This window comes from Eleutherodactylus coqui, chromosome 4 (genome assembly GCF_035609145.1).
Source record: "Eleutherodactylus coqui strain aEleCoq1 chromosome 4, aEleCoq1.hap1, whole genome shotgun sequence".
Lineage (NCBI taxonomy): Eukaryota > Metazoa > Chordata > Amphibia > Anura > Eleutherodactylidae > Eleutherodactylus > Eleutherodactylus coqui.
Genome location: NC_089840.1, coordinates 256,220,744 through 256,244,818, shown reverse-complemented (window position 1 = coordinate 256,244,818; position 24,075 = coordinate 256,220,744). Strand labels below are relative to the sequence as shown.

The following is a 24,075-nucleotide window of genomic DNA, read 5'->3' as shown; positions in this document are numbered from 1 at the left end:
GAACGGAGTCTTCATCAGGCATATGAATTAATCAATACTTTACCCGTTATTCAGGAGACCACTGAGAAAACTCCATATTATGTGATATCTTTCATCATAATGTGTAGGACATCAACAACAGCAGGGTGCAAATACATTTAATAGATATAAGTGAATATTAAATTCTTAATATTGCCCTAAAAGTCAGATATCTGATTGTCAGGGTCAGGATGACATTTTCCTTTGCACTGCTTTCATGCAGTTTCATAATCACAACGTATCTACTTCTGCTAGACTATGATGAACTTACTTGAATTTTGCCCGAGTTCTCATCCCTGTTTATCCTGGAGGATTTCAGTCTCTTATGTAATAACACTCTGTGACCCAGACAGCGACCCTGAAAATGATGATTTTTCTTTTTTTTCATTATTTTTTCTAATGTTGAGAAATGAAATGTAGTTTGTCTTGCAAAAGTCCCCTAACTGGGCCTGAATTATGAGGCAGTGCAGGGGGCTGAGCGGAGAAACACTTGGCATGTTCTCATTACCTAATTTACCGATCTCTAAGCAACCGCACAGACATCAGAGAAACAACATAAAACTGCTCACAAAAACCATGACATACTATATGCAAAACGCTGTAATGTCTGCAGGTAATATAGGACATATAAAAGGGCTTGCCTTCATGAGATAGCTCTTTAAAAACATGGCAGAAATTCATTTCTATGCCTTTTTAACCCTTTCCGATCCACTGTCTGACGTCTTCCTACATTCTGATTGTACAGCTCCACTATTAGATGATATCCAGCAGGGTATTCTTACCATCTATTGCCAGCCACTCCACTGTCGGAGCCTCTCTGGCGCACATACACTGGATTTAGCCAGCAGATGGCACCGTTGTATAACAGCAAAAAGAGAAAGCCGTTTAGGAAACCCTGAATCCAAAATTGGACTGGAAAGGGTTAATAAGGATGAGCGAACTTTACGAAAAGCTCCGTTCAATAGATTCGTCAAACTTTTGCAAAACGTTTGGTTCAGTCTAAGTTAGTTTGATTTGAACCCGAAGTTCACAAAAGCCACTGGTGTATAACACTGTCTAAGGGTGCATTCACACGAACGTATATCGGCTCGGTTTTCACGCCGAGCCGATATACGTTGTCCTCATGTGCAGGGGGGGAGGCTGGAAGAGCCCAGGAGCAGGAACTGAGCTCCCTCCCCCTCTCTGCCTCCTCTCCACCCCTCTGCACTATTTGCAATGAAGAGAGGCGGGGCGGGGCTAATTCGCGGACCTTAGCCCCGCCCCCGCCCGCCTCCTCTAATTGAAAATAGTGCAGAGGGGTGGAGAGAAGGCAGAGAGGGGGCGGGAGCTCAGTTCCTGCTCCTGGGCTCTTCCAGCCTCCCCCCCTGCACATGAGGACAACGTATATCGGCTCGGCGTGAAAACCGAGCCGATATACGTTCGTCTGAATGCAGCCTAAGGGTTAAGGTCCGAAATGCCCTTGCAAAAAAACCCACACGTGACCGAACCTATTGAAATCAATGGGTTCTCCCCACTGTGTATTGCGAGCACAAATTTTGCACAATACGCAGCGCAAATGCGTTTGTGTGAATAAGCCCTAAGGAGAATTGTTGATCATGTCAGACGGCGCGGTCACTCTCTATAATGATACTCTGTTAAATGACATTTCTGTGATTTGTTTGTCAGACCTTGCTTCGTGAACGGACACGAGCGTTCAACGCTGTCAATGTGATTCACCAGTATCAAGCTAATGATGCCAATTTAATTGGTCCCAAATGGCTGCAAAAATATGTCTCTCATTAAGTCCTTGTTTAATTTATCATGTACGGCTGACAGTTTTACTGCGTGACTTCTCCAACTTTGACTTCCCCACAAACAAATGATACGATGCAGAATTATGAGACACGTAAGACCGGATGCAAACAGACGTACTTTCCCTTATCTGGGGCGTATCAATTGGGTATTGATGGAATGGCTAATTGGCTATGGTGGGTTGACTACTAGGATTTCTACCTCTTCTGAGAAAAGAGGTTGACAGCCCCCTGCTCCCGCCATAGAGGTGACGGTCACTGCGCGGTCAGTCGTTATTTAATAGGTGGTAGGGAACTGAATTGTCCATTTGTCCAACGAAATACGGATTTTGCTGAAGAACATGAATCAACTCTTATTATTTGATCCGTTGATTGAGTTTATGCAATCTTAAAGGGGTATTCTGTCACTAAACTGTTGATGACCTATCTTCTCTTGCGCGTTGCTCATATGAATCGGCTATCATAAAATAGGCGAAAAACTAAACAACTTGTTGAAAAAAAAACACCAGAGCTGAACGCAACCTTTCCAAACAAGAGAAGCCGGGACTATTATCGTCCCACCCATGAGAAGAAGATTCCTGTTTCTTTTGGGTGCCCCCTCGTATATTAAACTGACTAGTCAAGTGTTATACCAATTATTAGATTGGCGCATCCCTTTTTTCCACGAAACCCCTTTCCTTTTTTTCTAGCGCAGTTTCCAAACTCTTAAATTTTCAATAGTAAATCTGCCCGAATGTCTCCAGAAAATGACTGGACCTCTAACAATTTTTGTAAGACATTGCATGGTTTTAAGGGGCTCTGCAGGATTAGAAAAACATGGCTGCTTTCTTCTAAAACAGCAATCATTTGTCCATGGGTTGTGTCTGGTATTGCAGTTAAGCTCTTTTAAAGTGGATGGGGCTAATCTGCAATACCAAATACAACCTTCAGTCAGGTGTGGCGCTGTCCTTAGAAGAAAAATCTTTGTAAAACCCCTTTTAATGCCTCACAACTACTGTTGAGTAAATTTTTAAACATTTCAGTTCAGCTGGCTTGACAAAGTTTGGCAAAAACTTCACCAATACCCCTAAAACTGGTGTATAACACTTTCTAAGAGTCATAAAAAACATCTTTTTCTTCTGCTCTTCTTTCTCCTCCTCCATCTCTTCTCCTTCCTTATGACCCCCTTCTTCTCCTTCTCATCCTGCTCACCCTCCTTTTTCTTCCCTCCTTTTTCTTATCCTGCCCCTCCTCTTCCTCCTCCTCCTTCTTCTTCTTACAGAGCCTTGTGTGGCGCAGAGCGTTTAAGCAGCAGAATGCAGTCCTAGGCTCTCAATCACAGCCTGAAGGTTGTGCAGGTTCAATCCCCACATGGTTCAGGTAGCCAGCTCAAGGTTGACTCACCCTGCCATCCTTCTGAGGTCGGCAAAATGAGTACCCAGCTTGGTGGGGGGTAATAAATAAATTACTTGAAGGTGCTGTGGAATGTCTCTTCCTCCTCCTCCTACACACTAATAAGTGAGGCTCAGTGGTTAGTACTGTTGTCTTGCAGTGCTGAGGTTCTAGGTTCAGATCTGTTCAAGAACAACATCTGGATGGAGTCTTTATATAAGTTTTTGTAGAAATCCACACAAACATCCATGCAGATGTTGCTCTTGGTCAGATCTGCAAGGCAAAAGTGCTAACCACTGAAAAGAGGAGGAATAATAATTCTAATGGGTCTGACGAAGACGAACTGCCTGAAATTCAGGTAACTTTTTGGCAATGTTTAACCAAAAATAAAGTTCAACTGTTTCGATTCGCTCACCTTATCCCACAACTCAATAGGACAGCAACCTGTATGTCCGACCTGGCCCATATTACTAGTGAAAATGAATGAAACATATGTCCCAATATGAAGACCAAGTCCAAAGTTCTGGAGATCTAAGGTCCCATTGCAGAATGACTTCATGCACTCCGTGAATATTCCGTACATCTCTAATACACAACTCTTAGAATTCCAGCAGTAATGCAAAAAACGTGTCCAAGTAATCAGCTGAGATTATTACTTCTCCTCCCCTCCTCGAAAGATTCTTAAAGGGAAAGGTTAAACCCAAAAACAAGAGATATTAAGTAGATATCCAGAATGACGTGGCAGGCTGGGCTGAATGTTTACTGCCGCAGTATCTGGAATCTCTGGAATCCTAATCGCTTTCTCTCGCTTTAATCAAGTCAGTTATTTATTGAACAGGCCAGAATAACTGAGTCGTATGTGACAAAGGAAGAGAGGGAAGATAATGGACAATCATATTGTGGACTCTATGTGCATAGAGGATGTCTCATTCCCCGGGAGAATAAGAGACTGATGAGGCAGAGAAAGCAGCAAATTGAATGAAGGTGCATTATGTCTTGTTAGAAAAGATGACTTGGCAAAGGGCTGAGAAAATCTTTGATGAAAACCAGTTGTAAAAGCAGAACCTAATGTTTAATAAATGAATTACAATGACTCATAAATTCAACTTGTGCATCTTCCCTTATTCTTCTCAGCCGCAAATGCCATTTTATGTTACAGTCTCCGTGCGTGCTCCGGGCTGGGATTGTGCATGCAAGTAAGATGTGACAGGGAATCGCTTTAAATATGACACCGTATGAAAATGCATTCTTATTGTGCAAACCGCTGTTAAAAGGCAGAAGAGAATAGTATTTCGGAACACAATAGGCCAAAGAAAGAGCATCTCTTCCTCTGGAGGACCCAGTGTGTCCAGCGTTACAAGGACATTTGTTGATTTCAATAGGTGCTGTGTAATACTTAATTTCTACTGTGGTGGCGCTGCAGGGGAATCGAACACTTCGTTCTGCAGCAGAAAATCAGAATCAAAAACTGAACTGTTTGGTGGATTTTAATGTAGACTTTGGTGCAGAATTTACCCCCCTTATTTGAGGAGGTGGAATCCAGACTGAATGTTCTCTGCTATGATTAACATGCCGCGGATTCAAAATCCGCTCCACGAGCCAATTTTTGTAGCAGATTTTTTTCTGCAGTAACTGTATGCACTATTTTCAATGAAAGTAGGCGGGGCGGGGCAAAGTTCCGAGAATTAGCCCCGCCCCTGCCCCGCCTCTCCCCATCGCAAATAGTGCAGAGGGGTGGAGAGGAGGCAGAGAGGGGGCGGGAGCTCAGTTCCTGCTCCTGACTCTTCCATCCCCCCTCCTTGCACACGAGGACAACGTATATCGGCTCGGCGTGAAAACCAAGCCGATATACGTTCGTGTGAATGCACCCTCAGGCTGCGATCTCAAATGCCAAGTATCGGACCAGAGGGGTGGGGCCTGAACATGTGACTGCGCTGACAATGGCTGTATGCCACTCTGTACTGCTACTTTGATTATTTTAACAGATTTCTATCTATTTTTAAAATTTTGTATAACCTGGACAACTTCTTTATGCCTCTTTCACATGGGCGATCAGAGATATCACCGCGACAAAATTGTATTAATAGCGCAGTTGTGTCCTGTGTGACATTTCGGTGTTTTCTCGCAGCGATATCGCGATTTTGTGGTGCTACACATTACCTAACAGCCGCTGTCCGCTCCTTCGCACTTCTACTCTGGCAGTTCCGCAGCACTTTTTGTAGTCTTCAGCCAGCGCTTCCTGGTCAGGGGGTTCATAAATCTTGCCTCCAGGAAGCGCTGGCTCTGATTGGTTCATCGGGCGCTGCAGTGATTGGCTTGGCAGAGTGGCAGCGCTCGAGAACCAATCACAGTCGTCATTCAATGAGATGGATGTGATTGGTTTTCGTGCGCCGCGGAAAAGCCAATTACTTCACCATTCGGTGAACCAATCAGAGCTAGCGCTTCGTGGAGGCGGGATTTTTGTACCAACTGAACAGGAAGCGCTGGCTGAAGACGACAAACAAATGCCGCGGAACTGCCATAGGAGATGTGCAACGGAGTGGACAGCGCCTGTTAGGTAATGTATTGTTTTTTTGTTTTTCTGGCAAAAGAGCGCTACAAACTTGTGCGACTTTGTAGCACCACACGCAACTTTGTAGTGCTACCAAATCGTGATATTGCCGCGAGAAAATGCAGCGACATAGCACAGAACTCTCGTGGCGATTTTCTCGCGGGGATATTGCTGTCGCCCGTGTGAAAGAGGCCTAAAATGGATGTCTTAACCCCTTTAGTGGCACGCCCAGAAAATATCCTGTGAGGCTCTATTATATAATAATAATAACCCTGCCACTGAAGGGGTTAAAGGGGTTGTCAGGACATTTACTATTGATGACCTATCCTAAAGATAATTTATCAATAGTTGTTCAGCGGGGGTCCTCTGATCGGGATGCCTGCCGATCAGCTGTTTATCTGGCCATTGCACACACAGCTGGAAGCAGATAGCACTGTCCATATTGCAGTGCCTTGGGTTGGTATTGCAGGCACAGCTCCCATGAAATTCAACCTGGGCCTCTGCAATGCTAGCACAGCTATCTGCGTTCAGCCCTGATAGCAAGCCAGCAAACAGCCAAGGGCTTGTTTACCTGGGCATATGCGCAACTGTGCTCGCCACTACGGATCATAGTTGCACATGAACAAAGTAAAAAAAATTTTTTTTTTACCTTTTTAAACTCTGCGAGTTGGAAAAAAAAATCAGGGAGATAGGTCCGGCCCTATCTTTTCTTGCACGAAACCGTTAAAATCCGTGCTTTTGTTTTGATCCATTATCATGGCCGCATAAAAAGATAAAATCACGCTCATCTGTTTAAGCCCTAATCTTGATCATTGGATCCCTGCTAATCAACTATTGATAACCTATTCGGAGGATTGGTCATCAATAGTAAAAGTCCTAAACAATTCCTATAAGTAGCATACCCGTTTTTAAATGGAAGCCAGCCAGATGGTCAGTGGTTCTGAATATGGGAAGACTGGTGCAGCTAGTTCTTTCCCATGATGGGCTGGAACCACCAAACCGGGCGCTAGTAGACTTGGAGGTGGTGCTCTATATTTCTGCATGCAACAAAAATCTAGAGCAGCTACTGGCACAGCAATAGTTAACTTTTAATGGCGGAAACCCCACTATAGATTACATATAGCATAAATCTTGTTTACGTGTCAGATTTATTAATTTTCGCACGACCATTTCATTTTCACACTTTTTTTTCCCCATTACCCACAATAAATTTTCTTGGCTTTCATAGCAACATTGGTGACGTCAGTGTTCTTCACATAAAGACGTCCACTACAGAAGTGGCTGGCATACTAATTATCTCCCACAGCATAGTAATGACTTGGCAGGCTTCCATTTACATGTGTCGACTCGCTGTAATGAGCATCTGCAGAGAAACATTTTTCCAACATGTCCGAATGCTTTTCCGATGAATGCACCAGATTTCATAGCTGGGAAATAAATGACTCTTCCCTTGAAACCGCTCTCCAACCTCATTTATTGGTACAGAAAGTCTCTTCTCTAGCTTTAATCCAAGACAGGCTGGTTGCTAGGGATTCCCGTCTGTCAAGGCCATAACAAAGACTGCGAATACATAACAACCACTCAAGTGTATAAAGCTCCTAAGACTAAGGCCTCCTGCACTCGGGTGGATTTGCATGCGGACTCCGCATGGGACGTCTGCCTCTGGACTCTGCAGCGAATACCGCCCCATAGCATGCTATGGTAATACGACATTTCATCTCCACTAGCAGAAATCGATTGTGATTTTCCGCTGGCGGAGTAGAAATCGCCGCATGCTGCAATCCTGTGCGAGCTACGCACAGACGGCTTCCATTGAAGTCAATGGAAGCCATCCGTCCCGTGGCACTTCCACAGTGAGCACTGTGAAAGTATCCCGGGATCCACGTCATCACCTTGCACCGGCGCCTACTGTGCATGTGTGAAGAAGCGCTGGCTAGCACATCCGCAGCAATGAAAAAAGATGACGCACAGGTACGCATGGGTCACCGGCCGGACACCGGGTCGAACTCTGCTGCTGGAATCCCGCATGCCGGGTCTGACCTGCCCAAGGCTGGCTGCACACAGGCGGATTTGCATTGCGAAATCCGGAGCGGGTGTCCACCGCCGGACTTCACAACCGATACTGTCCATGACATGCTATTAAAAACACTTTTTCCTCTACATGAGTGGAAATCAATTGCGATTTTCCTCTCGTGGAAGAAAAATGGCATCATGTTCTATTTTTACACGGATTCCGTGCAGACGGCTTCTATTGAAGTCAATGGAAGCCTTCTGATCCGCGGTCATGAAAAGGTCGCGGATTCTGCGTCATCGCTAGGTGATGACGTGGGAAACGCAGAGGTTTAAAAAAAATCTGGACTGTGCGTGTCCGACGGCTTGCCGTGCGGACCATCCCCAGTACAGAGAAGATAAAAGAAAAGGCAGCTACGCACAGAGGCCGGCTGGGCACAGGGTCCGATTCCGCATGCTGAATCCGACCTGCCCGTGTGTAGTCGGCCTTATTCTTTTCACCTTCGGTATTTACTGTGGTATATTGTAATATAGGATTCACTATGGAGCTGTTGTTGACCACACTTAAACAGAAAACTCTAAGAATATGTTTTATGAAGTTTTTACAGATTTATTTAAAAAACTTTCCAGTAGTGCTGAGTGAACCAAAATAGTCGAATCCTGTTTTGGATTGAACTTTGCTAAAAATTTGGTTCCCCGCGAATCCGAACCTCAGATGGTTTGTCTTGGTCAACGCACTGGAAAAAGGAAATGAAGAAGGGCAATTCAGAAATTTGCATCTCTTTATGTTAGGCGGGGTCAAATCAGTTAAGACTTGGTAAGCCAATTAGACCATTTCAGAAACCAATTAATAATGTTTATTGGCCAGGCAAGAAAACCCAGTGTAGATGTCAATAATGGCACAAGTGGGTATTGGGATTTGTCCAGCTCTGTTTTATGCCACGTACTATTATTTAAACATTTTCAGATTTTGACTTTTAGAAAGCAATGAATCTTACAATAGGGTGTTGATGCCATAGAGGTAGAGCAGGCATCTCTCATGTCAGTCCAGTGGGTAGTCCTACTCAAGGATTGTGTTTAGTTCTAAGGATGGCGGAGCGCCTTGTAGGACACTATATCAAGAGTGCAAGTGAATACAATCACAAAAGTGAGTATGTTGAATGTTTGTGTAAACACAACAATATTGTAATAGTGCCCCTAGTGCCCATGAGGTTGAGGTACATGCATGGGTCTGATGTGAAATTATAGCGTTAGCGTGGGACCATGTGATTCACTGGCCGGTGCAAATGCTGTGGCATTTGTCGCTGGACACTGAAGAAGAAATATCTTCTGACTGTTATAGTGCTTATTGGTTGGCCGAGCGGTCTATCATCTCATCAGCCAATCATTGGCTTGCTTAGGGCTTTTATTCCAGCTCATCTTTGCAGAGGATGCAGGTAATACATTTGTATACTGCTCCCTGGTCAGTAGTTTGGTGTGTTTGCCTTGTGCCTCTGAGTGCTTCTTCCAGTGCCTTCTGAACTTCGAACTACAACTGTTTGTTTCTCTCTCTGGAACTATTTGTTGTAACTCTTGTACTGTGACTTTGGTTTGTGTACTCATCTATTCTGTGTTGTTCTGTCCACATATTCCCTCTTCTCCATATTACATTTAGGAATGTTTACGGAATCAATTTAGGTTCCAGCCATGTTGTCGCCTTTTTCATGGCGGGTGCTCTGCTCTATTGGCGGATCCATTCAGGACTGATCTAGGGAAAGATCCTATGCTTTACCTTCATTTTGACCATCATCAATTGCATTGTCTCAGACATCTGGCAACCCGCCCGGCCTGCCCTGTCCTTCCTTTCTATATAACAATGAAAAAACACGAATCAGGGAGAGCGCCTAGCACAAGGATAGAATAACTGGAGAAAACTCCTTCACTTACCCGGTGTTAGGCGGAACATCAATATTATGCCCCGCCTACACCTGGAATCCGGATCAGCCTTTAGCAAGTTTCTTTGGTCCAGGTCATCCGTATAATCCAAAAAATATGACTGACCATACACATATATTTTTGGAGAGCAGCAGCCCTAAAGATAACCCCTAATCTTTATAATAAAGAGTGGGGATAATGTAGCCAAGTAAAAAATAAAAAAAATCTTTTTCTGGCTGCGCTACATCCAGAGACCTCCAAGATACATGGGAAATCAGCTTCCACAGATATTGGTCAGATTAAGCCAAATCTTTTTAATCCCATAAACATTAACACATAACAATATTAAAAAGCAGGTTTAAAGTACCTCTACTTAAGGATAATGCAACGCGTTTCTGCGTCAACTGACGTCTTTATCAAGCAACTTGATGCTTGATAAAGGCGTCAGTTGACGCAGAAACGCGTTGCATTATCCTTAAGTACAGGAAGCTGTAGAAGCTGATTTCCCATATATCTTGGAGGTCTCTGGATGTAGCACAGCCAGAAAAAGATTTTTTTATTTTTTACTTGGTTCTATATAACAATAGGGGATGCGGTTGCACCCGGGCCCAGGAGCCTTAGGGGGCCCATAAGGCCTCTCTTCTCCATATAGGGAGCCCAATACTCTGAATAAAGCATTATAGTTGGGGACCCTGTTACAAGTTTTGCATTTTGGGCCCAGGAGCTTCAAGTCACACCTCTGCGTTAACGGGTTAAGAGAAGTTGGGGGGCCCCAAGATAAACTTTTGCACCCGGGCCCATGCGCCTTTACATACGCCCCTGGATACATACACATGGTTAATTAACCCCTTAGAGTTGCACCCACTTTGGGATTTTCTATGGTTGTATCCTGTTCACCAACTCAGTGATTGACATTTATATTTGTACCACCCTACAGAGAAGGCTGCCAATTACTGATAAAACCGCCCATTGGACTCCCAAACCAAAAATAAGTGTAGATTTACATCAGTAAATCACAGGTTATACTGATTCTCATTTACAAAACTATCAATTTCCTCAGCTCCTTCTCATCTATGCAAAAAAGGGAGATAGAACCATACTGCAGAGTTCCATCTCCCTTATTTGCATATTACCCAGAGGAGCATAAATCATCTTATAAGTCTCCTCACTCACCTTCTAGGTGCTCTCCCTAAGGAGAAAAGATAGCGTGCGTGATACTCCCCAATGACATGCTCCCTACAGATCGGACCGCTTTCAATACGATAGGTTCCCTTTAACTCCAGTTACTCGTATGATCCCTGTTTTAACAGTACCGTATAATTCTCCGATCTTTAATATGCAAACAAAATTGCCCTCTTCCATCACTTACATATGTAAAGCACAGTTTCTTCTATACAGTGTGAGATAATAGCAGGTAACAGCAAACTAATAAATTCCCGACTAGTACACAACTTGTGCAGAAACAAATCAATAAACCTGCCTTACTTATGCATTCTGTTGCTAAAGGCACAAATAAGCCTCCGAGTCCGCTGTGCAGGACAATCAGGAGAAGCTAAATGAGTCTGCATGAGGGGAGAATAAATGCAGAGAGTGTAGGGTTTATGTTACAGGGAGTGACTGCACTGAGCTCGCACCTAAGAGACTCATTTATCATTGTCTCAGTTAGAACGTAATCATAAATATGTATTCATATCACCAGAAAACTTGTGATACTCTCCCGGGGAATAGCAGTTGAGCTGGCACGTTTTTTTTTTTGTAAGGCAGACCAAAATAGTCCATAAATTACATAATGTCCCATATGCTCATAAAGAGCATTTAACTTGTCTCCAAGCATAACTTGTCAACAAAAAAGTTAAGTAACTTGTTACTCTGCTGAATGTTTCATGTAAGTCTTAGGTTATTGTTCCTCCATTTTTAAAAACGCCCGTCAGCTCTCCTCTAGAGACGAGCGAGCGTACTCGGTTCGGGTGTTTTTGAACTCGAGCACCGCTTTTTCCGAGTAACTCACTACTCGAACGAAAAGATTCGGGGGGCGCCGGGGGTGAGCGGGGGGTTGCAGAGGGGGGTGTGGGGGAGAGAGAGAGCTCCCCCCTGTTCCCCACTGCTACCCCCCGCTCCACCACGCCGCCCGCCGAATCTTTTCGTCCGAGTAGTGAGTTACTCAGAAAAAGCGGTGCTCGAGTTCAAAAACACCCGAACCGAGTACGCTCGCTCATCTCTACTCTCCTCACATGTCTTATTTTACTAAATACATTTAGTCTTTAAGAAGTGGGCTATCGAAGAAAACATGGGCTAATTCTTGAGGACTGCTTGAATTTCGTAAATACTTTTGCGATTCTTCTATTATTTCGCCTGGAAATATGTATAAATTGACAGTTGAATGCTACTATGGCCTACGTCCAAGGGGTGTCTGAAACTGTGCAATCGGGGCTTAGACTGACAGTCTGCGCCCACGAACTTTAAGAAGTGACAGCAGTGAAACAGAACTATTATTAAATCTCCAGCTCTCTCATGACCATGGCCCAGTCTACACAGCAAAGCTGAGAAGAGCTGCTAAAAACTGGAAATGCCATGAAATGTTGTAAAATAAAGAAGTACGTTATACTAACCACTAGAGATGAGCGAGTATACTCGCTAAGGCACATTACTCGAGTGAGTAATGCCTTAGCCGAGTGTCTCCCCGCTCATCTCTATAGATTCGGGGGCCGGCGCGGGTGACAGGTGAGTTGCGGCGGAGAGCGGGGGGGAGAGAGAGATCTCCCCTCCGTTCCTCCCCGCTTTCCCCCGCCGCTCCCCGCTTTCCCCCACCGGCCCCCGAATCTTTAGAGACGAGCAGGGAGATACTCGGCTAAGGCACTACTCGCTCGAGTAATGTGACTTAGCGAGTATACTCACTCATCTCTACTAACCACCTTAAATGGGCCCTGATACAGTGCAAGAGCACTAGTCACCACCGCTCTGAATCCAGAAGCTAGTAGCACTGCTGTGCTATTCATTGTGCATGTCACCTCTCAGTCTAAGGTTTCGGCAGTTATATTCCATTCATGACATTATCACAACTAAAGCTTGTGATTGGTTTAGTGGTCACCTGTACAATGAACGGCATGTGACCACTACCAGCTTCTTCAGGGTTCAGGATGGCAGTGACTGGGGATCCTGCACTGGATTGGGGGACAGGTAAAGAGGTGATCATGATTTATTTCTTTGTTTGACAACATTTCATGGCAATAGAATATTTTTGAGGCCCTAAGATTAGGGCTTAATGACAATTTAGGGTGCCCTTCATGGTACAATCAAGGAATTAATGTGGTGCTTGCTCTTGCTATTTTCTTATGGGAACTGGAGGGCATTGCTAAGTTCTTAAAAATTCAGGGGCACATGCCCCAAGGCATGCATGTTGTTTCTCTAACCCTCCCCCCAATTATGCAGTATCATCTCAAAAGACTTACAGGCGATAACGTGCGGTCGTTTCCTTTGCCTTTTGTTTTCTGTGCTGCCCAGATCGCCATGAAGACGTCTTCTAGGCACGATTTATCACCGATGGTAATAGTGCCATTGCCAGCAATAATTTGCCTTACAATAGTAAACCCTCCATGATGCCCCACACAGCAATATGCTTCCTTTTTTCTTTCTCCACACACTAATAGTGCCCATTTAGACCCATCATGGTAGTATTGCCTCCCTCTATGCCCCACTACACCATACTTTCTTCCTTTGTGTCCCCACATAGTATTAATGTTAATGTCTTTGTGCCCCCACACAGTTGTAATGTCACCTTTTGGTTACCCCATGCTGTGATATCATTACACCATCTATAGCCAGCTACTCCTCAGCTTGCATTTGATATCTTTGCATACTTGGCATGTGAAAATAGTTGGAGTTGGCTCTTGCCCAGTCATCTGAGGCTCCGTCCAAAAAGTTAGGGGCATGGATCAAAAAATCTGGTGCGTGAACCACGGATGCCTGATGCTAGCAAATCCACTAATTTGACTCCCTACAAAAAGTCTTACCTAGATACGCAGTGGTCGTAGTAATATTCCAATTTCGCAACAACCGAAAGTAATGACGTAGCTCTAGCCAAAGGCTCACTGTGAAGCAGGATCAATGATCACTCAGACAACCACATTCAATAAAAAAGTCTAATGAGCGCATGCAAAGGTAACGCTCCAGCAGCCACTGTTCCCAGGCACAGACCCTAACATCTGTCTTGTAATTAGATTTATTTTAACTTGCATTAATTTGATGATTCGCCCATGGAAGTGATTATTAATGCACAGTACGTTATACATTGCAGCCATGATCAGTCTTCCAGGGAACATGATGATGTCCTTCACTTTGCAGTCTTTGTCACTCTTACAAAGTTCTTACAGATCTCTTCATCCTGCAGTCCCCGCAAGCTTGAACAAGAGGATTTTAATTTTTTTATTCATTCTTGATGACTGCAAAGGAAAGGCAATCTCTGCAAGATTAAATAAGATGATTCCATGAAGAACAAAAGTTCCAAAGGTCATTATGGAAATGGAATTCTGACGATGTTTTATTTACGATGTAATAGGACTTGTTGCTGTTGAGGTGACTTTTCAGATGTCTCTCTGCAGATATTACTTAATATTGGGGAAAATCCAAAGAAGTAAGAACAGGGCTTGGTTTATAATAAAAGCCAAAAAAATATGTTTCGCAGCTCTGATGACTCAAGTGATATCAGCACCGTTGCATTCCAAGCATATCTAGGAGGGTCATCATTTTGGAGAGCTTCTGACAACAGGGACCTTTTTACATACACTGAATGTCCACTTTATTAGACACTCATCTAGTAGCATGTTGGACCGGCTACTAGAACCACAGAAATTTATTATAGCGTATAGTGTTGAGTGAACCAAAACAGTTAAACCCTGTTTTGGGTTGAACTTTGCTAAAAGTTCAGTTCGACACAAACTCAAAACTTGGGCGGTTCATCTCGGCTGAACCTCCTCCTTCTCCCTCTTCCTGTTTTTCTTCTTCTTCCTCTTCCCCTTCTTCTTAAACATAGTAGCCATGTGTAAGGCCGAATAAAGACATATGTCCATCTAGATCAGCCTATTACCCTTCAATGTTGATCCAGAGGAAGGAAACAAAAGCAATGAGGTAGAAGCCAATTTTCTCCATTTAAGGGAAAAAATTTCTTCCCGACACCAATCTGGCAATCGGAATAATCCCCGGATCACCGACCCTTCTGAAGTTATTTATTCTTCTTCTTCCTCCTCTTCCTCTTCTTCATCATCTTCCTCTTTCTTTTCTTCTTCGGCATCTACTTCTTCTTCAGTGTTATATACCAATTTTAGGGGTATTGATGAAGTTCTGGTTCTGTTCAAACTAATTCGAATCGAACTGAACTTTTTATCCAAATTCGGCAAACTGGCCAAACTGAATTTTTGAACCGTTCACTCATCACTCCTATAGATTTCACTAGGTGTTAAAAATCATTAGGCCCATGTAGACAGGAGAGTTTCTTGGAGTAGCTGCTAGATGGAGGTGTTGACTTGTTCTGACCAGCCTATAGGAAGACTTCATTCATTCATTCATGCTGCTTGCACCAAACCCTCCCATTACCATGGTGCTACAGAAATCTGAATTAATCTGATCAGGCAATGTTTTCCTACTAGTCAGTGATCCAACATTTACACTCTTTGATCCACTGGAGTCTTGCCTTTCTGTTCTATTAGACAGCAATGGCACTGAAATTAGTTGCTTTCTGTTATAGCCCATCGATACTGGGGAACGATCAGTTGTGCATTTGGGCACATTAGTTGGAGCACCAGTTTTGTATCAGAAAGCGATTTATTTGACTGTGCAGTGCCTCTTGGTCAGAAAGATTCTTGACATCATCCTCTGATCTCTTTTATCGACAAGTTATTTCCGCCCACAATATTCCCTTTAATGGGATGTTTTTGAATCGATCACACAGTTTTCAGTATACTCGCCACACTGTTGCACGAGAAAACCCCTAAGGTTAGCAGTATATGAAACCCTGTGTCAGGATTCGAACCTGCGACCTCCTGCACTCCAAGCAGTAGCCCTTCAATTCAGCATGCTGGATAGCTCCCCTGGTTCCCAGTCCAGTGTTCCTTGTCACTTGTCTAATGTTTCATGTCCTGGCTCAATGTTCCCTGTCTAGTCCTCCCCATGTCTTGTACCTTCCCCAATTAGCCTCCTATATAAACCTGGCCCTGTTCCCTCCTTCCTTGTGTATTTATTGTGCCTTGTGCCTCTAACCAAGCTATCTTCCTGCATACCTGCCCCTCTACAAACAGATCATTCATCTTGTGTACCAGATCACAGCTTTCCCTCCTAACTCCGCTGCTGCTTAAACCCTTGTACTGCACCGCCATCTCGTGTGCCAAACCCTGACTTTTCCTCCTGACTTCACTACTGCTTAAACCCTTTTGTACTGCACTGGCATCTCGTGTACTAGACCCTGACTTTTCCTCCTGACTTCGCTACTGCTTAAACATTTGTACTGCACCAGCATCTCGTGTACCAGACCCCGACTTTTTTTACCTCATTTCCCACCAGTGGCAGTTACAACAAGTGACTCCAGTCCTGTGCCAGATCGTGACACCCTAACCACGGCTATTCTAGCACTGGTGACAGGTTACCTTTAAAGGGAATGTGTCATCAGAAAATGACCTATTCTATAAATAAAGATTTTATGTAAACCACATTTTGAGAATTTTGGGTGATTTTTCAAAAATATTTTATTTCTGATGTTACAATCAATATATATTTTTAAAATCCTGAAATCCTGCAGTTTTTCACTCTGGCCACTGAGCCTAATAATAGCCTGATACTTACTGTTCTGTAGAGAAAACTTCTCAGTAGTTATCTCATTATCGTCACAGGCAGGATTACACTGAGAAGTAACACCTACATATAGATAACACAGGATCCACCATTCACAATAAGTGATGATCAGCTCACCTCCCTGTACTATGAACTCTGCATGCCACAGAGCATGACCACAACATCTTTCTCAGAAGTCAATGGGTCAGGTCCTGTCCATTGTGTCTATGGCCCATGAGGCTTCTGTACAACATATCTCTGAATGCTGTTAATAGCAGCTCAGGCACAATGGCCGTCCCCATAGTCATGTACAGACAACAGAATAAAAAAAACCCCGACAATCAGAAAATAAAAACAGATTAGAAAAATGGAATTTGTGTCAAAATCTGGTTTTAATTAGTACAAATAGATAAGCGATGCATTCACTTTAGCTAATCCTTGTTTCGGTTGCACTGCACACTGCCAATGGTGGACATCAGATTTGATTGACAGTGAGAGGTGGAGACCGACCATGACAGAGTCCAGGCGCCAGGAATTGAATCTAACGGGACTTGCAACGGGTGGAGTAGAGAAAACAGAACAGCTGTGATAGTCAGCATGCCGCAGCTACAGAGCTGGGCGACCATGCAACTACACCTCTGACCTGCTGACATGACAGGGCTTCTGGATCTTGGAACCCTATTTCTCTGATCTGCTTCCTGGAACTACTGTATATGTAACATGTTTTCTTGAAAGATTATCAATTCTGAATAAAGAATAATGATGGCTGACCGTATTTTGCACCTTCATAGTCCACAACATCCAGCAATAGTGAACATCGCTAGTATTGCTTCATTATATGCACTCCTTTTCATAACTTATTTCAACTAATGAGCTGATTGCAGGATGTTCTGCTGGTGAAATACCCAGCAAATCACTTGTTATCTCTTTGGGAATCTAGCAGCAAGTATTATATTTCCCTACAGCGCCTCCGCAGGTGAAATTAAGCATTACACAGTTTCCATAAAATCAATGGGATGTCTGTTACATATGCAGGGATATGCAAGTTGTGCCAGAGAGACAGAAAATGGACATGGGCTAGGAAGGGTATGATTTCTCTTTAGGGAGAGCACCATAAAGGTGGGAGGAGAATTATATGTTTATGCATGCTCCTCTGGGAAATATGCAGATTAGAAGATGAAACAATGCCCCTAGAGCGCCACCTATTACTAAGCAGCATTCCTGCAAGTCAAAGTCAGACTTTTTAACTAGCTCAGTCATTCTTGCAAGGCTTGTTTGAAAGATCTGACATTGATTTGTAGGAATGCTGCTTGACAATAGGTGGCGCTGTAGAGGCAGTGTTCCATTTTCTCATTTGAAAGAAAATAGATACATGTCTTAAACAGAAGACCCTCCTCTGTTAAAGGGGTCATTCTATGAAATGAAATTCTCTGTTATCCACAGACTAATTGATTACTGTCTGGTTGGTGGAGGGGGGGGGGGCGGTCTAAGCTTTGGGACACCCACCAATCATGCAAACAGGCATCTCAAAGATCCCTGCATGAATGGAGTGGTGGTTGAGCATGTGCACTGCAACTCCATTCATTTCAATGGGATTGCTGGAGATGCCAGGTTCTGCATCTATCTGCAGCAGTCCCATTGCAATGAATGGAGTGGTAGTTCCATGCATGGCAACCGCTTCATTCACTCTAGGACCTTTGGGAACCCCATCCTAATTAGTTGTGGTTTCAGTGGACAGACTCCCATCAATCAGATATATATCTCCTCCACTGTGCATTGTAGATAGCTTCTATTCATGGAGGACCACTTTAAAGGGGTATTCTGAAGACTAGTGAAAACTGATAGATCAGTCCCATTTTACCTTGTCCTCCTCACTGAGGGCTCATTGTGCCGCCCGCAGTAAGGAAGAGATTGACTGGAGTAGCAGTCGCCTATGGGCCGTGCCCCTCCATTCATTTTCAGTGACTCTGCCAGAGATAGCCCATTACAGAGGACTTGGCTATTTCCATCACCACCATTGAAAGGAGTGGAGCAATGGCCCCACATGCACAGCCAGCACTCCATTCAGTCTGATGTCACTTCAGGTGTGCTGGCACATGTACAGCCAGCACTCCATTCAGTCTGATGTCACTTTGGGTGGGAGAAGCCACCCAGAAGTGAGAAGGAATGTAGAAACAGGATCCCCATTCTCGGGAAGTAGGACTTCCATTGATCTACCATTTTTCACCTATACAGTGGATGGGCGAAGACTAGAAAAATCTCCAGTCTCCAGAATATCCCTTTAGCTCAGGATATCCTAATAATGTATTTGAAAACAGGTTTTGTAACCCAGACACCTCTTATCGTTTCCTCTAGGCCCGATCCTCTATGGATACTGGCCTTCCGACCCGTGTGATCTTGCCAACTTGACCGGCTTCATCCACTGAGGCTACTAAATCCATTCTTCCCCCGGTTGGCATCTTTCTGCTTTACTTGGCTTCTCGGCACATAACGCTCCATGTTAGACGCCAGTCTCTTCATTGCTGCATGTCTATTCAAATAAATCTAAATAAATCCTGAGACAATTATGCAATCTCCATATTAATCACCTCTTCTGTAACAGGACATACAGCTCATGAAAATGGATAACCTGTCTGCTAATGTACTTACTACATATTCATATAGCCGTGAATGTGTCATATAGGCAATGAAACACTGAAGAGCAATTACTTGTTCCATGCAGTGATTGAGTGTCCTTCTCGGCACAAGTACATTAGGAGCTATCGCCATGGCCTATTGTCAAGGTACATTTTGATGGCTGGCTTTATTGTCATATTTTTATTATTATGGTGATGTTTTTCAGGGGTTGTTCAGGATTATAAAAACATGGCTGCTTTCTTCCAAAAAGAGCCCTACACCTGTCTACAAGTGGCTTGTGATATTGCAGCTAAGCCTCAATCACTTCAATGGAGACGAGCTGCAATACCAGACACAAGCACTGGACTGGTGTGGTGCTGTTTCTGCAAAAAGTTAGCCATTTAAAAAAAAAAATCTTGGACAAATTTAACTTCTAAAATAACACTTTATGTAATGAGAAAGGACTCTTCAAAAACGACTGCTGTGGCCATTGTTGGAGAATGGACTATAGCTTGCTTCCTAAAGGTTAAAGGGGTTCTACCAAGATATAGAACGCCTTTGGGAATGCGGGGCTTGGGGCAATTAGCTTGTCTCTATGATTCTTGACGCTCCCAGAAAATATTAGCCTGACATTTTCCCTGTAGTGCCTGCTGCTGGGGAGATGTAGTATTACAGGTCAGCCATTCACATGGATGGCCATGCTGTAATACAAGAATGGCAGAAGGTCCACCAGCAAAATGGAGTGGCTCTTATTGAGTGGCACTTCATTTTTGCATATAGAGAGGGGTCCCGAGTAGTGGACCGCACACTAGTGCTCACAAACAGTGGATGTCATGTTGGTACAACCTCTTTAACGGGCTCTTGTCATTGGCTCTACAGCTATTTAACCCCATACAGCAATAAAACAATGATGTAATGCACAAAGTTATTGTGTTTGACCTCCTAAGAAAAGCCTATCTTTACAACAAACATATTTACATTTCCAGCATCGTATGTAAATTATATCTGAGCAGTCCAGTGGGCGGGGTGGACAGTCTTTGGTGGAGCGGTCGAACCGTCTCTGCAGGCCTTCTTACCTCCCGTGACGCTGCCCTCTCTCCAACTGTGATGTCCTGCATGTCATCAATGCAGCACTCAAACTCTCATGCATACACTGGGATCTCCAAGACTGGTGCATGCACAGCTGAGTCTACTGAATCTGCCCATAAAAGGGATAGATGAACTGCATACGCTCCAGTACTAGACCTCTCAACACTTGAATGAGAGCTTAATCGCTGCTTTGATGATGTGGGGGATATCCACGTTACTGTAGTAGAGAGCGGCGGTGTTAGAGGAGTACACAGGCCTGCAGTGATAGTCCAGTCAGCCCATCAGAGACAGTCTGGCCCACCTACCGGACTGCTCGGCAGTAATTTTCATGCTGAGCAGGAAATGTAAACAGCTTAATCTTAAAGCATATCTGCTTAAACATGTTTTCAACAAATTTTCTGAAATGCAGCAGATTCTCCTAACCCGCTCCTTTGCTGCTGCTTTGCACCCTTTTACGTCTGTAAGTTCTGATTTTCAGGTGGTCTTCCCCATTTTTTGCTGTCCATCTATTTGCAATCCACTATCAGAGAGGGGGCGTGTAGCAAGCCTAGCATTCTGCCAGTAGTTCACTGTCCTGACTTCCTTGCCCTTACCTCCTTTGCTGAATTGCACTGTCTCTGGTCCATTCAGCATGGAGGCAGTATCTGAATGTTTACCCCTCTGCTTTTCCCAGGACGATCAGCCATTTAGAGACATTTTTACGAAATGGTTATTAAACCCACTATAATGTGTGTGTAGAATGTATACACACAGACAGAAACTTATATGTTGTAACATCAGAAGAGGCAGAGATTGTGTAAATCATTATTAAATTGTCTGTGTTACGATCGTGTGGGCAAACTAAGCACGGGGCCCGCACAATCGCGACCAAAGCGGACTGGGTACGCACACGGGTTTCTGGCAAACTGACCCTGTGCTACAGGGGAGGTTGACCTGGCCCTACCTAAGCGGAGACATTGCCCCAATAAGGGCAGCCCAGCGGTCTTCAGATCTGGGCCCTAGCTGATCCTAGAAGCCACACACCAGAACAGGATGCATTCACATGCCACATGACAGGGACTGAACAACAGGATACATAGAGCAGAGAACAGAGCATACAGCAGCCACAATGCAACCACTAGTAACAGATAGGAAGCTGAATATAAATACCAGGTATTAGTTGACATTTTGTACAAAACATGAAAGCTAGCGGGGCAACTTCACGGCTCCTGGTTATACCGCTAGGCCCTACACTAACCAGGAGTCCAGCAGAACCAGACAGAGTTCATACAGCACGCTGCAACATGACAGGACACAGATAGCAAGTCACACAGCAAGTTTACACAAAATTGACAGAATATAAAAGTACAAACAAACATGAACCAGCAAGACACAGTTCACACAGCACGCTGCAACATGACAGGACACAGATAGCAAATCACACAGCAAGCTTACACAAAACTGACAGAATATAAATGACCAAACGGACATGAACCAACAAGACACAGATCACACAGCAAGCTTCAACAGACAAGGATTCATGACTGCTCACCCTGAACACCAGACAGAGACTGACCAGGAGCTGGGTTTATATGTGAGCACAGACCCAGGAGATTGGCTAGCAGGAAGAACCACACCCAGCCAGCTCAATCATTAACCCTGAGAGTGCTGTGCTGCTGGAGGCGCAGTAGTACAACATGTCTAAGCAGCACAAGTAACAGTCTGCAGATGTGTCAGTCTGTGAGTGGACGGGAGCTGTCTTTGAAGATAACTCCTCCCCTTGTTGCTATGGAAACATCCCTGTGTCCTTGTTACTACAAAAGCTCTTTACCTAATGACAGGGGATTAAAGAAAAACGAGAAGGGAGACCTCTAGTGGCAGCCACTTCAAACGTGAATTATTATGGTAAAACAACATTTTTTTATCCACCTAGAGCAAACTTTCCACATCTTCAGATCTTTAAGCAGGATGGTGTTTACAGAAGAACAGAAACGCCAACTTTGCAGGCAATCTCTTTCACCGTCCATCGGCGCTCCTCCATAACCACTTGCTCTAGTTGTGCAATCATGTTGACGAACTGGTAGGGCATGGCCGAGGCTCTTTTGTTTTTTTCTCACACAATGTTTGACTTTCTAAGAACTACTGCGTCCATGAAGCCTTCACCGCGTGTCTCGCTCAACTGATGATGAATGTCAATGAGTGTTATTCCATGCAAGCGAAGGAAACTGATAATTAAACGCTGCTCTTGGAAAGGGAACCTTACCATTTTAAGTATTGAAAATGCTTCTCCTGTAACTCCAATCCCTGTCACGTGGGTTCTGTGCACTGGACGATGCTGCCATCTGTCTCACTCATCCCCAAAGAATGCCAACGTCTTCTAAAATGTGTCCCATGTTTCTATCTTTCTGCTATTCCCGAGAAGAAAATTAGGAGACCGTAGGACTTTAATGCACCTCATACTACAATGCATTGCTTACGATTTCTCGTGCTATGTTTGTATCTTCTCTGTAAGCAACACTTTGCCAATTAAATTATCGTGACACCTCCACATAATTAAGCCAGCTTCTAGTTTTCAATTATTTTAGACATACTGGGCCACAGGTCTTTTCTCTATGGATTAGAAAATGTGATATGTTTTAACCAATGTGCAACGTGTGGCATTAAGATGTTGTGTTCCAGCTCTGCACAGTGTCAGAAACAGAGAAGCAAGGTGACATCATCGAACTCCAGAATTAGATCCTAAATTAGAAGTCTCACGAGAGAAGCTTACATCACACCGAAAAACTGCTAACTAATTACATACAGCAAATCAGGTTACAATCGGGTTTAAACATTTTCAAACTTAGTTCAACCATTCCAAAGAGAGGAGGAGCAGGAGTATCACAGATAAGAGCTGTATGAAGAAAACATAAGCGAGTGTGCGAGCTGTATTCTAAGTGTGGTGTTTCTTAAGTGTGTGATTTAGGATTAGTGGAAATGCCAAATGCATATTTTCCTATTTTATTTCAACTTGTTTATTGTGTTTTACATCAAGTCATAGTAATCCTTTAGCTTATACGTTATAACTATATATTTTTTCCCCTAGTGGTTAAATGCATTGTGCTGAGGGGTATATTGAAGGGTTATATTGTTAAACATTGTTACATTTAAAAGCACATATAATCTGCTTGTGGGTTTCAATCTCCATTGCTTGGCACAAGTGATTAATTAGGGGTGAGGGTACCCATGTCAGGGTGTGATAAATTGCATCTGTGGAACTTCCCATATCCTTTCCAAACAGAGGAGAAGAAGTATTACAGATAAGAGCTATATAAGAAACATAAGTGAGCGAGTGCGCTGTTTTCTAAAGTGTGCTGTTTCTTAAGTGTGTGACTTGAGATTAGTGACTTTGGATTCAGGGACTTTGAAAGAGTGATTTGTATTTATTTATTGCTTATCTATTTGAATTTTTGCATATATTACTTTAATCTAATTGATATGTATGTTCCATGATTGACAATGCCGACCAGTGTACATTTTGTGCCATGTATGAGGTCCTTGAACAGCTGTAGGAAGAACGCATACTGCTGTACGAGATGGGAGTGTGTTGCACATTTGGAAGCCCAAATCCTGGATGTAAATGTGGAGCTTACAATACTGAGATCCATTGGTAACCTGGAAAGGAGTTTGCTACTCATACATAGTATAAATGCTGTGGATTTCCAACATTAAATATCCATTGCCTTTGCTGTTTAACTATTGGGATAGAAAGTTAATAAATATCATCCACGGGGTGTGGAAAACTCTGAGTGGAATCCGCAGCAGAATTGACATGTGGTGCAGACTTTAAATCGGCAGCATGTCAATTTAAATTTTGGCCATGGATTTTAGCTAGAGATGAGCGAACGTACTTGTTTAGGGCGATTTCACAATCGAGCA

The 24,075-nt window shown here is 43.7% G+C and overlaps 1 protein-coding gene across 1 annotated transcript in view; it reads left to right on the top strand.

Moving 5' to 3' along the window:
* The window catches only part of ADAM12 (ADAM metallopeptidase domain 12), a 465,263-nt gene that overhangs the window by 102,542 nt on the left and 338,646 nt on the right, over positions 1-24,075 (top strand). The window lies entirely within an intron of this gene.